We start from the raw sequence: 15,359 nt of genomic DNA on the forward strand, positions 1-15,359 counted from the left end.
TTGCTCTATGGGCGACTAACAGTGTGTGAGTGGCTTTATGGGTCTATGAGTAGATATATTAGTGTCTGTACTAGTGAGTGAGTCGGTGTATGAGTAGCTGTATGCATGTATGAGTAGATGTGTGTGTAGACCTATGAATCAGTGAGTGGGTGTGCCAGTACTGGTATGGGTGTGTCAATAGGTTTGAGAATGGGAGTCTGGAAGTTGGAGTGGGTGTATGAAAAGTTATATTGAGGTGTGAGTGGGTGCATCGGAGATACTGTGGATGATGTCATTTGAGATGTCTTCAGTGATGTCATCAGTTATGTCACTGACCATGTCATGAGTGATGTAATATGGCAGGTCATAAGCAGTGCATTGCGGGGCACAAGTGATAGTTAGCTTAGCTAACTATAACTGCTGAATTTCTCTGGTTTTGTACGAGTGAAACTATAACGTCTCTGTAACCTTTGTTTTTTTTCAGTGAATTTCTAACTTTTTTTAAATTCCATTTCCTAACTATGATGTCCCTGTAACCTTTGGATTTTTCATTGAATTTCTAAGGTTTTTTTAAATGCTAATTTCTAACTATAATGTCCCTTTAAGGTTAGTTTATTTCAGTGAATTTATATGGTATTTCAAAGTCTATTTCCTAACTATAACATCCCTTTAACCTTTGTTTTTTTCAGTGAATTTCTAAAGTTTTTTAAATGATAATTTCTAACTATAATGTCCCTGCAACCTTAGTTTTTTCAGTGACTTTCTATGTTTTTTAATAGTCTATTTTCTAACTATACCATCCCTGTGACCTTTGTTTTTTTAAGTTATTTTCTAAAGCTTTTCAAATTCTATTTCCCAACTATAATATGAATGTAACCTATGATATGTCGTATACACACTCTCAACACAAAGACTCCTGTCAGTGCACCCAAGAGGCCAAAACGTTGGTCTATTTCTTGTCAAATATTATTTTTTTAGACTTTTTGAAACTTGCGGTGACATCGCAATTATCGCGATCACATTGTGAAATCGAAAAACAAAAGCAGACATTCAACAGCTACCACCACGTTCAAAAATGTTAACATAAAAAATTAATTCTATCTAATGCATAACACACATGACTAACAGAGAACATGTTTGTACACATATATCTGCAGTAACTTTTTCCAAAACTGTGTTTGAACCCTACTTCCCATTTTCGTGATTACACCAAGAGTCGCGATGCCTCCGGTAACTGCGACGATCGCACCTATTTTAGGGTGTGCAAAACACATACATGCACACATTTTACAGTATTTTAGACACAAGGTGTTTATTACTACACGGTTTAGAGTGCTATTTTTGTGGGGAGTTTTTATAAAAACAACCATTTAAACCTATTGTCTGTTTTTGCTGTGACGCCGTGTGCTCCAACGAAATCAGTAGCCACTTTTATCGCGAATATGTAACAAAAGGACAAAATAAATGCAGACATTCAATTGCCACCACCACATTCAAAGCTTAGAACTGCATCGAGTATAACCAACACACTAAACATATTACTATCTAAATAACTGTATAATAGCATGTACAACTCCCTTACTATTTCTATAACACAGTGCATAACTTTTTCAGTGTAATCTATGACTGCATGCATCACTGTATCACTATGTCTCTCATTCACTGTACAAGTAGTTGAGGGGATCTGTGAGACGGTGCATGAGTCTATCAATACTTCTGTAATGAAATGCGTGACTACCTCAGTGCATCTATGAGTGGGTGCATTAGTGTCACAATGGGTCTGTGTAAGTCTCTTACTAAATCTGCGAGTAGGTGCATGAGTGCCTTTGTGCATTTGTAAGTAAGTGTATGACTGTCTGACAGGATCAGTGAGTCGATACATAAGTGTCTAAGGGGGTGTCTGAATGGGTGAGTGGGTGCATGAGTGACCGAGTGGATCTGTGAGTGAGTGCATAAATCTCTCAGTGTGTTTATGACTGACAGAATGAGTATCTGAGTGGTTATGTCAGTGGGTGCGTGGGTCTGTGGGTACTGCTGTGCATACATATATGAGTCTCTGAGTGTATAACTAACTGGGTACATAAGTCTCTGAGTGGGTCTAAGAGTGGCTGTGTGAGTGAATTTATGGGTGTGTGAGTGTCTGAGTAGGAATGTGAGTGGGAGTATTAGTGTCTGTGAGTGACAGCATAATCTCTGAGTAGGTGAGTGAATGGGTGCATGCATGAGTGTTTGAATGGGTGTGTGACTGGGTGTGCGAGTGTCTGGGTGGGTCTGTGAGTTGCCACATAAGCCCTGACTGGGGGAGTGAGTGGGTACATGTATATATGAGTGAGTTTGTGAGTGGGTGTCTGAGTTAATGAGTGTATGAGTGAGTGAGTGACTAAGTCCATAAATCTCTGAGAGGGTCTGTGACTGAGTGTGTGGGTGCCTGTATGGGTCTGTGAGTGGGTGTAAGAGTCTCAAAGAAGGGATGAGACTGCACGCATGAGTCTATGACTGAGTCTCTAAGTATGTGCACGAGTCTCTGAGTGGGTCTGCATGTGGATGTGTGACTCTCCAACTGAGTATGTAAGTGGGTCCATAGACACCTGAATGGGTATGTGAGTGTGTGCATCAGTATTTGAGTGGGTATGTGACTGGATGTATAAGTGTGTGAGTGAATATGTGAATAGGTGTTTAAGTGTCTGAGTGAGTTTGCGAGTGCGTACATTAGTGTGTGACAGTGACCGACAAGTGTGAACAAATATAAATATTTTTTATATTTTCACCAATATTTATGATGTCCCCGTGATGGTGCATGGGGGACCCTGATGGCAGTCGCTTCATTGTCGCGAATATTGTGTGCGATGAAAAAATCCATCACTAACACACCTATTTCTGCTTTAGGAGCCTTGATCACGGGAGGCAGTCTCTCTGATTTTCAAACAGCCCACGTGAGTTCCTTTTATCAGCGCGGGCCATTTATTCACACAGAGTGTGCACAGGAAACATTATTTTGGCTTTTAAAGGTTAGAGATGCTGTTATTTTAATGTTCTTCAAATGTTCATAACCACGTTACACCCAAACTTCTTATTAATAATATGCCAGTCCCTGAGCACAAAAATGAAGTCAGCCTGATTGCACAGTTCGTTTTTCTTTTTTTCACTCACTTGAAAGACGAGCAACTCCAATCTGCAACTTTGGAAATGCATCCTGTTGCTCCCAAACTCACCACACTTCTGGAACACAATCCCAGGGGGCAAACAGGTCGGGCTCCAAACAAATTACAATCCACCACAATTGCCACGCAAAAAAAACCCAAACCTTCAGAGGGTGGCCAGTGCATCAGCTGCGAGGCTTGCAGTAAAAATTCCAACCATTCCTCCTTTTCATTAAAAGAAGGTACACCGACACTGATTGGGTTGCCAGTCGAACACTTTAATGGTGAAAAGACACAAAGACAAGAGGCTTCCTATTCCCAACGTTTCTGCTCTAGGAGCCTTGATCACGGGAGGCAGTCTCTCTGATTTTCAAACATTTTTCTGCATTCAAAGTCCTACGAAGGAAAAGACATGCATTTGAATATTAATTACTAACAGGAGCCCACTTTGGGGAAACTTTTGCTCGTCATGGAACTACTTGTCCCAGCATGCCACTAAACTGCACTGTGCAAAGCCTATTAAGGAAAACAAATGATGATGCATGCGGATATAAACATAAAAGAGAGCGTTTCCTGTGGTGAATTTTGCAAGCCAATGAGGAAGATGCTTTCTGCATCGAAACTCGTCAGGCTAAAAACTTTCTTTTTTGTTTTGCAGAGGAGAGTTAAGAATGAAAGCCGGATGGCTGGATTGCTGCCGAGTGCCCTCCCGAAGCTCCAGGGCATTTGTTTGAAAAGAATTATCCACACGGCGGTCCGGTCGTGGGGAGGGGCACCATCTCAAGTAAAGGCAACAGAGAGGCTGTGATGGGAAACCATTCCTTGACTGTGCAGCGCAGCGATCCGAAAAACAAAGAAACTTTTCTCTGCATTCAAAATCCTACGAAGGAAAAGACATGCATTTGAATATTAATTACTAACAGGAGCCCACTTTGGGGAAACTTTTGCTCGTCATGGAACTACTTGTCCCAGCATGCCACTAAACTGCACTGTGCAAAGCCTATTAAGGAAAACAAATGATGATGCATGCAGAAATAAACATAAAAGAGAGCCTTTCCTGTGGTAATTTATGCAAGCTTATGAGGAAGATGCTTTCTGCATCGAAATGCGTCAGGCTACAAACTTTCTTTTTTGTTTTGCAGAGGAGAGTTAAGAATGAGAGCCGGATGGCTGGATTGCTGCCGAGTGCCCTCCCGAAGCTCCAGGGCATTTGTCTGAACATATATATAGATATATCAATCATTAACATTTGAAAAACAAAACTGCAATGAAAGATGATCTCCTAGGAGTTGCAAGAAAAAAGTGAGCAACGATGACATAAAATAAGAATAAGATGACATTTAGAGCTGGGTTTAGAGTCAGGGCTTCATGCAAATTCCTCTGAATTTGGGGGTACTGTTAAATGCTTGGTTGGATGATTCTCTTAGGGGGAAACTGCACAGGCAGATTTACCTTCACCATGTACTACAGCCTTGGATATACCCTTAGTTATAGCTACAAGCCTAAAGTCAGTAATAAACTGAGAAGTAATGAAGCAGAGGAAGGGACCATTGCATTGGACAAAGGATAAGACGGAATAATGGCATCAATGACCAAGTGCAGTATATGGGCGGGATAGGGATCTAATGGTGGGCCTAATTTTATAGAAAGGAAATGTTTTTTAGATCATCCTATTCTAATGGAAATGAATGCTGAGAGTCACTTCCTGGATTAGGTGGAGGGTCAGCACATGCAGGCTCTTCAAAAGTCTCATCACAACTTGAGTTCCCATCCGTAAACTTGTTGTTGTGCAAACTGCACCTGCCTAGTTTGCGACTGTGAATGGTACAGCTGACCCTTAAAGTTTAATCAAAAACGCGGGCAAATGGATTTGTGATCCTTTTCAGTATATATAGGCTGTAAAAGGTGTGGTATAGCAAGAAGAGACATGCTAGGTAAAATATTCAGAATTTAAAATGTAAACCATTTTGAAAGGTAAGATGTAATTCCCAAAACGCCTCACTATAAAAATTATCTAATATATTGCGCAAAATGCAGCTCTTTATCCAACATGCCAATAGAAGCCTGAATATTTCTTATATAGAAATTTGCCACATTTTGGCAACTTCACAAAAGCGTCAGTTACATTGTTTTATAAGGTTAGATTTAATAATGTTGCAGCATGAAAAGTTGTGTAATTCATTAGGCCCGAGTAACACACATGGCCAAACCTTTCAGAGCAGCCTCTAGCTTGCCTCAGATAATGGATGATCACAGCACTGCTATTCCCCGTGAACTCTGCTTGTATTGCTCTAGAGTTAATCCAATCAATATCCGTTGCCAAGGAATTATATCTCTGCTGGTGCATTTCAGTGTTGTGGGCAAGTTAGCTCTAGGGATACACAGACCTTTCGACTGGAGAATGCGTGAATGAATTTTCCAGGAAACATTTAGAAAACAGAATGCGCCATTTTGGAGATGCCAACTCTTATGATAGAAGCTTTCAAAGCGGTTATGCTCTCAGTCTGCCGTTTGAGTAACCCAACTGGACCACACGTACCTGGAGCGTGCAAACTCCATCTCACCTTCTGCTGTGTACAGGGGATAAATGTATCAAAAATATTGATGACCGAAATATCGACAAAAATAAGATAAAGAGTTGCTACACGTAAGTTTGTGTAAGTGTACCTTGACGTTAAACATATATTCAAGGGTGCGTAAATATGATGTTAAGATGAGTAAATCTATCCTTTCCGATACATGCTTCCCTCCACAATATTTTGGTTGTCGATGTTCATGTTGGCATGGTGTTGCTGTGGTAGATATTCTGGAAAAACAACAGTTGATGGACAGAATGCAGAACAATGTCATACATTCACCCCAGTACAGAGATCTGGGCCTAAATCCATCGTTTTTTTGCTCACCATGCCATTCCAGTTTGAACTCAGCCATATGCAAATCAGTCTTGACCCTGTGCCTCATGGGAACAGTCCAGACCGAACTGCCAAGCCAGGTCCTCCCTGGACTGGAAACAAGCATCCTAGGACCGGTTTCGGGGTTTCACCCCTCTTCAGCCAGGATAGCTTGATTCCAGTGGCATGGAGAGCACGGGACTCATGTATGAGCATAACCGTCCCCCTCGGGTGACAAATGGAAAAACAACAGTTGATGGACAGAATGCATAACAATGTCATACATTCACCCCAGTACAGAGATCTGGGCCTAAATCCATCGTTTTTTTGCTCACTATGCCATTCCAGTTTGAACTCAGCCATATGCAAATCAGTCTTGACCCTGTGCCTCATGGGAACAGTCCAGACCGAACTGCCAAGCCAGGTCCTCCCTGGACTGGAAACAAGCATCCTAGGACCGGTTTCGGGGTTTCACCCCTCTTCAGCCAGGATAGCTTGATTCCAGTGGCATGGAGAGCACGGGACTCACGTCTGAGCATACCCGTCCCCCTCGGGTGACAAATGGAAAAACAACAGTTGATGGACAGAATGCAGAACAATGTCATACATTCACCCCAGTACAGAGATCTGGGCCTAAATCCATCGTTTTTTTGCTCACCATGCCATCTAAGTTTGAACTCAGCCATATGCAAATCAGCCTTGACCCTGTGCCTCATGGGAACAGTCCAGACCGAACTGCCAAGCCAGGTCCTCCCTGGACTGGAAACAAGCATCCTAGGACCGGTTTCGGGGTTTCACCCCTCTTCAGCCAGGATAGCTTGATTCCAGTGGCATGGAGAGCACGGGACTCACGTCTGAGCATACCCGTCCCCCTCGGGTGACAAATGGAAAAACAACAGTTGATGGACAGAATGCAGAACAATGTCATACATTCACCCCAGTACAGAGATCTGGGCCTAAATCCATCGTTTTTTTGCTCACCATGCCATTCCAGTTTGAACTCAGCCATATGCAAATCAGTCTTGACCCTGTGCCTCATGGGAACAGTCCAGACCGAACTGCCAAGCCAGGTCCTCCCTGGACTGGAAACAAGCATCCTAGGACCGGTTTCGGGGTTTCACCCCTCTTCAGCCAGGATAGCTTGATTCCAGTGGCATGGAGAGCACGGGACTCACGTCTGAGCATACCCGTCGCCCTCGGGTGACAAATGGAAAAACAACAGTTGATGGACAGAATGCAGAACAATGTCATACATTCACCCCAGTACAGAGATCTGGGCCTAAATCCATCGTTTTTTTGCTCACCATGCCATCCCAGTTTGAACTCAGCCATATGCAAATCAGCATTGACCCTGTGCCTCATGGGAACAGTCCAGACCGAACTGCCAAGACAGGTCCTCCCTGGACTGGAAACAAGCATCCTAGGACCGGTGTCGGGGTTTCACCCCTCTTCAGCCAGGATAGCTTGATTCCAGTGGCATGGAGAGCACGGGACTCACGTCTGAGCATACCCGTCCCCCTCGGGTGACAAATGGAAAAACAACAGTTGATGGACAGAATGCAGAACAATGTCATACATTCACCTCAGTACAGAGATCTGGGCCTAAATCCATCGTTTTTTTGCTCACCATGATATTCCAGTTTGAACTCAGCCATATGCAAATCAGTCTTGACCCTGTGCCTCATGGGAACAGTCCAGACCGAACTGCCAAGCCAGGTCCTCCCTGGACTGGAAACAAGCATCCTAGGACCGGTTTCGGGGTTTCACCCCTCTTCAGCCAGGATAGCTTGATTCCAGTGGCATGGAGAGCACGGGACTCACGTCTGAGCATACCCGTCCCCCTCGGGTGACAAATGGAAAAACAACAGTTGATGGACAGAATGCAGAACAATGTCATACATTCACCCCAGTACAGAGATCTGGGCCTAAATCCATCGTTTTTTTGCTCACCATGCCATTCCAGTTTGAACTCAGCCATATGCAAATCAGTCTTGACCCTGAGCCTCGTGGGAACAGTCCAGACCGAACTGCCAAGCCAGGTCCTCCCTGGACTGGAAACAAGCATCCTAGGACCGGTTTCGGGGTTTCACCCCTCTTCAGCCAGGATAGCTTGATTCCAGTGGCATGGAGAGCACGGGACTCACGTCTGAGCATACCCGTCCCCCTCGGGTGACAAATGGAAAAACAACAGTTGATGGACAGAATGCAGAACAATGTCATACATTCACCCCAGTACAGAGATATGGGCCTAAATCCATCGTTTTTTTGCTCACCATGCCATTCCAGTTTGAACTCAGCCATATGCAAATCAGTCTTGACCCTGTGCCTCATGGGAACAGTCCAGACCGAACTGCCAAGCCAGGTCCTCCCTGGACTGGAAACAAGTATCCTAGGACCGGTTTCGGGGTTTCACCCCTCTTCAGCCAGGATAGCTTGATTCCAGTGGCATGGAGAGCACGGGACTCACGTCTGAGCATACCCGTCCCCCTCGGGTGACAAATGGAAAAACAACAGTTGATGGACAGAATGCAGAACAATGTCATACATTCACCCCAGTACAGAGATCTGAGCCTAAATCCATCGTTTTTTTGCTCACCATGCCATTCCAGTTTGAACTCAGCCATATGCAAATCAGTCTTGACCCTGTGCCTCATGGGAACAGTCCAGACCGAACTGCCAAGCCAGGTCCTCCCTGGACTGGAAACAAGCATCCTAGGACCGGTTTCGGGGTTTCACCCCTCTTCAGCCAGGATAGCTTGATTCCAGTGGCATGGAGAGCACGGGACTCACGTCTGAGCATACCCGTCCCCCTCGGGTGACAAATGGAAAAACAACAGTTGATGGACAGAATGCAGAACAATGTCATACATTCACCCCAGTACAGAGATCTGGGCCTAAATCCATCGTTGTTTTGCTCACCATGCCATTCCAGTTTGAACTCAGCCATATGCAAATCAGTCTTGACCCTGTGCCTCATGGGAACAGTCCAGACCGAACTGCCAAGCCAGGTCCTCCCTGGACTGGAAACAAGCATCCTAGGACCGGTTTCGGGGTTTCACCCCTCTTCAGCCAGGATAGCTTGATTCCAGTGGCATGGAGAGCACAGGACTCACGTCTGAGCATACCCGTCCCCCTCGGGTGACAAATGGAAAAACAACAGTTGATGGACAGAATGAAGAACAAGTCATACATTCACCCCAGTACAGAGATCTGAGCCTAAATCCATCGTTTTTTTGCTCACCATGCCATTCCAGTTTGAACTCAGCCATATGCAAATCAGTCTTGACCCTGTGCCTCATGGGAACAGTCCAGACCGAACTGCCAAGCCAGGTCCTCCCTGGACTGGAAACAAGCATCCTAGGACCGGTTTTGGGGTTTCACCCCTCTTCAGCCAGGATAGCTTGAGTCCAGTGGCATGGAGAGCATGGGACTCACGTCTGAGGATACCCATCCCCCTCGGGTGACAAATGGAAAAACAACAGTTGATGGACAGAATGCAGAACAATGTCATACATTCACCCCAGTACAGAGATCTGGGCCTAAATCCATCGTTTTTTTGCTCACCATGCCATTCCAGTTTGAACTCAGCCATATGCAAATCAGTCTTGACCCTGTGCCTCATGGGAACAGTCCAGACCGAACTGCCAAGCCAGGTCCTCCCTGGACTGGAAACAAGCATCCTAGGACCGGTTTCGGGGTTTCACCCCTCTTCAGCCAGGATAGCTTGATTCCAGTGGCATGGAGAGCACGGGACTCACGTCTGAGCATACCCGTCCCCCTCGGGGACTGTTCCCATGAGGCACAGGGTCAAGACTGATTTGCATATGGCCATGTCTAAACTGGGGTGGCTTATTGGGCAAAAGAACCATGGATTTAACCCAGATCTCTTGACTGGGGGAGAATGTCTGCATTGTCAGCATTCCGTCCATCATTTGTTTGTTGTAACGCTTTTCGCCCTAAGTGGGATGGGTATTCCCAGACGTGGGACCCGTGCTCACTACGCCATTGGAGTCAAGCTATCCTGGCTGATGACGGCTGATAGCCAGAAACCGGTCCTAGGATGCTTGATTCCGGTCCAGGGAAGACATGGCTTGGCAGTTCGGGCTGGACTGTTCCCATGAGGCACAGGGTCAAGACTGATTTGCATATGGCCATGTCTAAACTGGGGTGGCGTAGTGGGCAAAAGAACGATGGATTTAACCCAGATCTCTTGACTGGGGGAGAATGTCTGCATTGTCAGCATTCCGTCCATCATTTGTTTGTTGTAATGCTTTTCACCCTAAGTGGGATGGGTATTCCCAGACGTGGGACCCGTGCTCACTACGCCACTGGAGTCAAGCTATCCTGGCTGATGACGGCTGATAGCCAGAAACCGGTCCTAGGATGCTTGATTCCGGTCCAGGGAAGACATGGCTTGGCAGTTCGGGCTGGACTGTTCCCATGAGGCACAGGGTCAAGACTGATTTGCATATGGCCATGTCTAAACTGGGGTGGCGTAGTGGGCAAAAGAACGATGGATTTAACCCAGATCTCTTGACTGGGGGAGAATGTCTGCATTGTCAGCATTGCGTCCATCATTTGTTTGTTGTAACGTGGTAGATATTCTGACATACAACCCACCGTTATATTTCACGCCATTTTGAAGTACGGTTTTCAAACAATGTTGTGAATCTTTACCAAGGAAGGGTGCATATGTCCTTGGGAGCCCTCAGTGTGAAGAACGAGACTGAGCCTTGATCAGTTTCCCATCCATCCTGCTTTCTGTGGTACTGCCGCCTGTGCATCCTTCCAAACACACAGATTCTCCATGGACTACTTTGCACAACATTTCTTTCAATTTTGTGCATTTTCATTGCAGGGTGGCCGATACGTTTCAAGAAAATGTTTGTCTTTGTGAACGATCCCCTGATGTTTTTTTGACCGCACCAACTGTCATGTTTCCAGTTCTATTCCGCACGAGAGTATTTCTGCTCCCACACCCAACATGTCTATTATGTGTTAGACCAGGCAAATCTTGTTTCCTTAACCTTGGATGGAGACCTTGCATAATGCGCCTCTCATTTGCTCATCTACTGCGGCCACAACTTAAGCATTTCAAGGTATAGAGAGATAGCGAACACATTCCTTAAAAACAGCAAGCTATCGGGAATTCCCCTTCCACACATCAAACTTTGCTTTTGAAATGATACATTTGCATTTGAAAATGTAGCAATGTAATGAGAAAGGTAAACAATCTATAAGGAAGAGATATTGACATAATAATGAAGAAGAGAAAGAAAGCTTTATCATTGAACAACAGTGTGAAGAAAGTCACAAATTTGGAGGCAATATTGATACGTGACAAGACAGAAATTCGGTTGATGTATTTTGAGTACTATTGATTAACACAGAATTAAGAAACAAATGGGTCGTCATAAAGGCAAATAAAATAACTGTCCTATCCTACCCTGTCCTGTCATGATGTTTTGTGTAGCCATCATGTCTGCCGAGGGCCTGTTGCGTACAATCATTAAAGGGGTGTGTGAAATCCAGATACGTTGCATAACAGTGTGATGACATTCACATCAAAGCTTGCCTAGATGTTCACAGACTAATCGTTCTTCTACTTTTAAAAAATCTAACCACCTACAGAATTATTTATAAGCCTTATAAAACCTCATTCTTCCCATATTAACCCACCCTACAGTTTTCCTGTATAGGTGTGTTCTGACTGCTGGACTTGCCTGTCTGAGACAAAGAACCATTCTGTTAGTGATTCTTGCTTTTTAGAACAACCATAACATAAGATAACATATCATAACATAACATAATATAACATAGCATAACATATCATAACATAACGTCTTGAGGTGGGGGCCTTCAAATTGGTGCAATTCCTAACAGTTATTATGTTGTGAATTTCAGATACAACGTAAAGTCTGGCCTTAACTGTTCAGAGTGTCAGGCTGTCTAGGGAAGGTATTGTGCCTATGGGCACTTCTAGGTGTGAGAATTCAAGTTTTACATTGGCCAATGCTAACGTTTTCTGAAAGGAGCCTGCCCACGAAAATACAATACAGCTGATAACTTGACTATCAACCACATAGAGTCCTGCCAAGTACCACGCATCAGGCTTTAGACTAACATATTTCAGTGTGGTGGTCGGCATCGCCACACTGAAATGCAAAGTCACACATTTATAGCGCCTCCTCAGCTGTCAAACCAAGGGCTCTAATTAGCACCACTGTGTGACTGAGCAAGCTAGTGGCAGCACGCATCCATGCTGCCTGCAGATGGCTTGGGGGCTGGCTCAGCTGAGTTCCCTCTAGCTACAATGTTACCCATTCAGCCGACACCGCAGCATTCAGCACTGACGTCACAAGAGTTAGTCTGATTTTGCCCAATGACTGCTGCAGAGACAACGAGGACAGACACTCATTTGTCAAACAGACACACCCATAGGTGGGCCACCCATGGCAGGTGTGCGCCGTGCGGGGCACTGCAGTGCACAGTTTAAGTTTCAAACAGCACAGTCAGCCAGCTCCCTCACCTTCATTGACTCATTTTTGCTGACGGGAAAGTGTCTAACATAGTTGTTGAATTTCACTCATAATTACCCTGAAATTATGAAGATGTCACAGATAAGCAATCTGAAACCTTGCCAGCTATGCACATATTAGTGTATCAACTTCACATGATTAACTCTCATCTTGTCAACAATAGCTAACAGATGTGAGGAAAATTTAAACTTGTCTGCTGGCATAGATTGAGTAACCCTCAATAACAATACAGCATCTTTAGCATAGTTGTAGAAATGCATTACCCTGGGTGTAGCAATGCCATAAAGGGAAACATATCGATGTTAAACACAATTATATCATGAATTTAGATGTGCATGGTAAAAGAGCAATGCCTGTGTCAGATCACAGGTACTCTTTCATTTCATCAAGTGTCTGTATATTGGAGTCTATATAAAAGCAATTCACGGTAAGCATCAGCTTCTTAGGCATCTTAATTAATCTGATTTACATTATTTAGTGGTATGAGATCTCCTTTTTCTGATTGCTTGTCATGGTTTGCTGGTTTGCATGACCAGCAACATTGGTGCCTGGCCAACCCAAAACATATGTCTTGAACGAACGGTGTGATTTTTGCTGTGCAGTGGGATTTTCTGACAAACGGTACATTGATTTGTGCCTGGTTTTATTTTGTGTGCACTGCAGGCATTACTGCCATAAATGCTGAAGATGAAAATCTTTACTCTGGAATACCATTAATTGTGTGAGGCCGAGAGGGGCCAGAGTCATTAGTGGTGGCATCACAAGGAGTGGAGATAATGACAGGCAACCCATGCAATAATTTTGACAAACTCTGCCCCTAAAAAAATTGGCAGCAAGTAAAAGTATAATAAAGAGCTTTGCTGGTTTACTTAATGAGTTACAAACAGACTGCATTTTCATACAGCTGTGGGGTAAGCAGAGGTTTAAGTGGGCGGAAAAACTGGGGTTCCTAAACCTAAAGGGTTGTGGCTAAGACATGTAACTAATAAATATTCATAGGAGTTGGGGTATCTGTAACCGCTGGAATGTCTTTATGCCTTTGGGCTAGAATCAAAGTGATCTCTTCCTCCTTCACTTGATCCTCTTCACCGCCTCCTTCTTCTAGTATTTCTTCTTCTCTTAATCACCCCCTCCTGGCCGTTCTCACCATTCTGGTCCTCCTCAATTTGCTCATCATCATCATTTTCTAGATCTTCAGCAGTCCCTTATCTTTCTCGTTCTCTCATTATTCTTGTGTTCCTCCTCCTTTTGGCTTTCCCCCTAGTGATGGCCCTCTTCTGGGGTCTGACCCAACCTTGGTATTTTCTTATTGAGTTTCTGGTTGGCAGAGATTTGCGTCCTTGTCCAAACAGAAACCACAATCCTAGTCAGTGTAAGTCACAAACACATCCTAAATAAACCTGTGCTCACCCTCTGGTAGCTTGGCACAGAGCAGTCAGGCTTTTGTAAAGTATTTGTGCAACACTTCAAACAGTAACACAGTGAAAAGATTCCACACAAGGTTTGAAAAATAAAACTTAATTTTATAAAAACCAAGACCAACATGACAGAAATCCAATGAACGGAATTTGATATATGAATTTTTAAAGAAAAAATAACAATATAGCGCTTACAAGCACTGATTTGGAATATCTGATCACACTACTCAACAGATCAGGCAGCCCGCAATGGAGTGCGAGTCAGATACCGGAACCAGGTTTGGCCCACTGCAAAAGTACCTTGATGCATCGACGACAATGATGAGATGTGGGGTGCAGACAAGGCAATGCGTCATCGACAGTCCACACTGCGACAACAATGCATCAATTTTCCTCATGCAACGGTGGAGATGCGTTGGTTCCAAAGACAATGCACTAGTTCTGAAGGGAATGAGTTGACTCTGCTTTGATAGTAGAAGATGCGTCACTTCCAGAGGCGATGTGCTGGTTTTGAGAGCAATGCTCTGGTTCTGAAAGAGATACGCCAGTCCTGCTCCCACAACAGCTTCGATGAGTTGATTCCGCTCTTGCAGCAGAAGAAGCATTGGTGCTGTATTAGAACACCTCAGGCGCACTTCCAGTGGTTCAAGTTGAGGGAGCAGGGTGGGTTGAAGTTCGTTCTGTCCCTAAGTATTCGGGTCAGGAGACTAGCCAGCTAGCCCTTAGAGGCACTCTGGGTATTGGGGGCAAGAAAGGCAGGTCTAGTCCTCCCCCAAGAAAAGAGGGCAGCAGGCAGCAGGTCAGCACAGCAGTCCTTCTTCTTGGCAGGGTATCCTCAGTAGGAGTGAGTTGAGTCAGAAGTCCAGTTCTTATACCCAGTGGTGGCTTTGAAGTGGGAGAGACTTCAAAGACCGATTTGAAGTGCAGAGAAGTCCTCCTTTCCTGCCCTGGCTCCAGACACATTAATGGGGAGAATGCAGCCCTTTGAATGTGGACAGGACACAGTCTATTCAGGTGTAAGTGTGAGGCTGTGTCCAGCTCCTCCTTCCCATCCTCCAAGGAAGACCCATCAAGTCATACCTAATTTCCCTTTGTGTGTGGCTGCATAGAGGGAATGCACAAAGTCCAGCTGTCACCCACACCATATGTGTGTTAGAGACAGGCTGCAGGCACACACGTCTGGTAGCAGAAAAATAGCATCTTTCTAAAAGCGGCATTTTTAAAATAGTAATGATAAATCAACTTTCCCAGTAAAGACGATTTATTATTCCTATTCCAAAGGTATTAAACATGACAGATCTACTCTCTCTCAATCAGGAATTAGAGCTTAATTAGTGTAAAAAGGAATCTTCAATGTTATACTACGAGAGGGGTAGGCATCAAAATAGTGAA

At 44.4% G+C, this 15,359-nt stretch overlaps 1 long non-coding RNA gene across 5 annotated transcripts in view; it reads left to right on the plus strand.

Moving 5' to 3' along the window:
* LOC146857620 (uncharacterized) overlaps positions 1-15,359 on the plus strand; it is a 231,486-nt gene that overhangs the window by 17,968 nt on the left and 198,159 nt on the right. For 2 of the 5 annotated variants that reach the window (XR_014979929.1, XR_014979932.1), the window contains exons 4-5: positions 2,866-2,987; positions 3,778-5,300. The exons of 1 other annotated variant lie outside the window; for it this stretch is intronic. This is a non-coding gene — a long non-coding RNA (uncharacterized LOC146857620). Of the gene's footprint in view, positions 1-2,865; positions 2,988-3,777; positions 5,301-15,359 lie in introns of those variants that run through there. 2 more of the 5 variants (XR_014979928.1, XR_014979930.1) reach the window with 2 other exon arrangements.

The sequence above is a fragment of the Triturus cristatus genome, chromosome 3_2 (genome assembly GCF_964204655.1).
Source record: "Triturus cristatus chromosome 3_2, aTriCri1.1, whole genome shotgun sequence".
Lineage (NCBI taxonomy): Eukaryota > Metazoa > Chordata > Amphibia > Caudata > Salamandridae > Triturus > Triturus cristatus.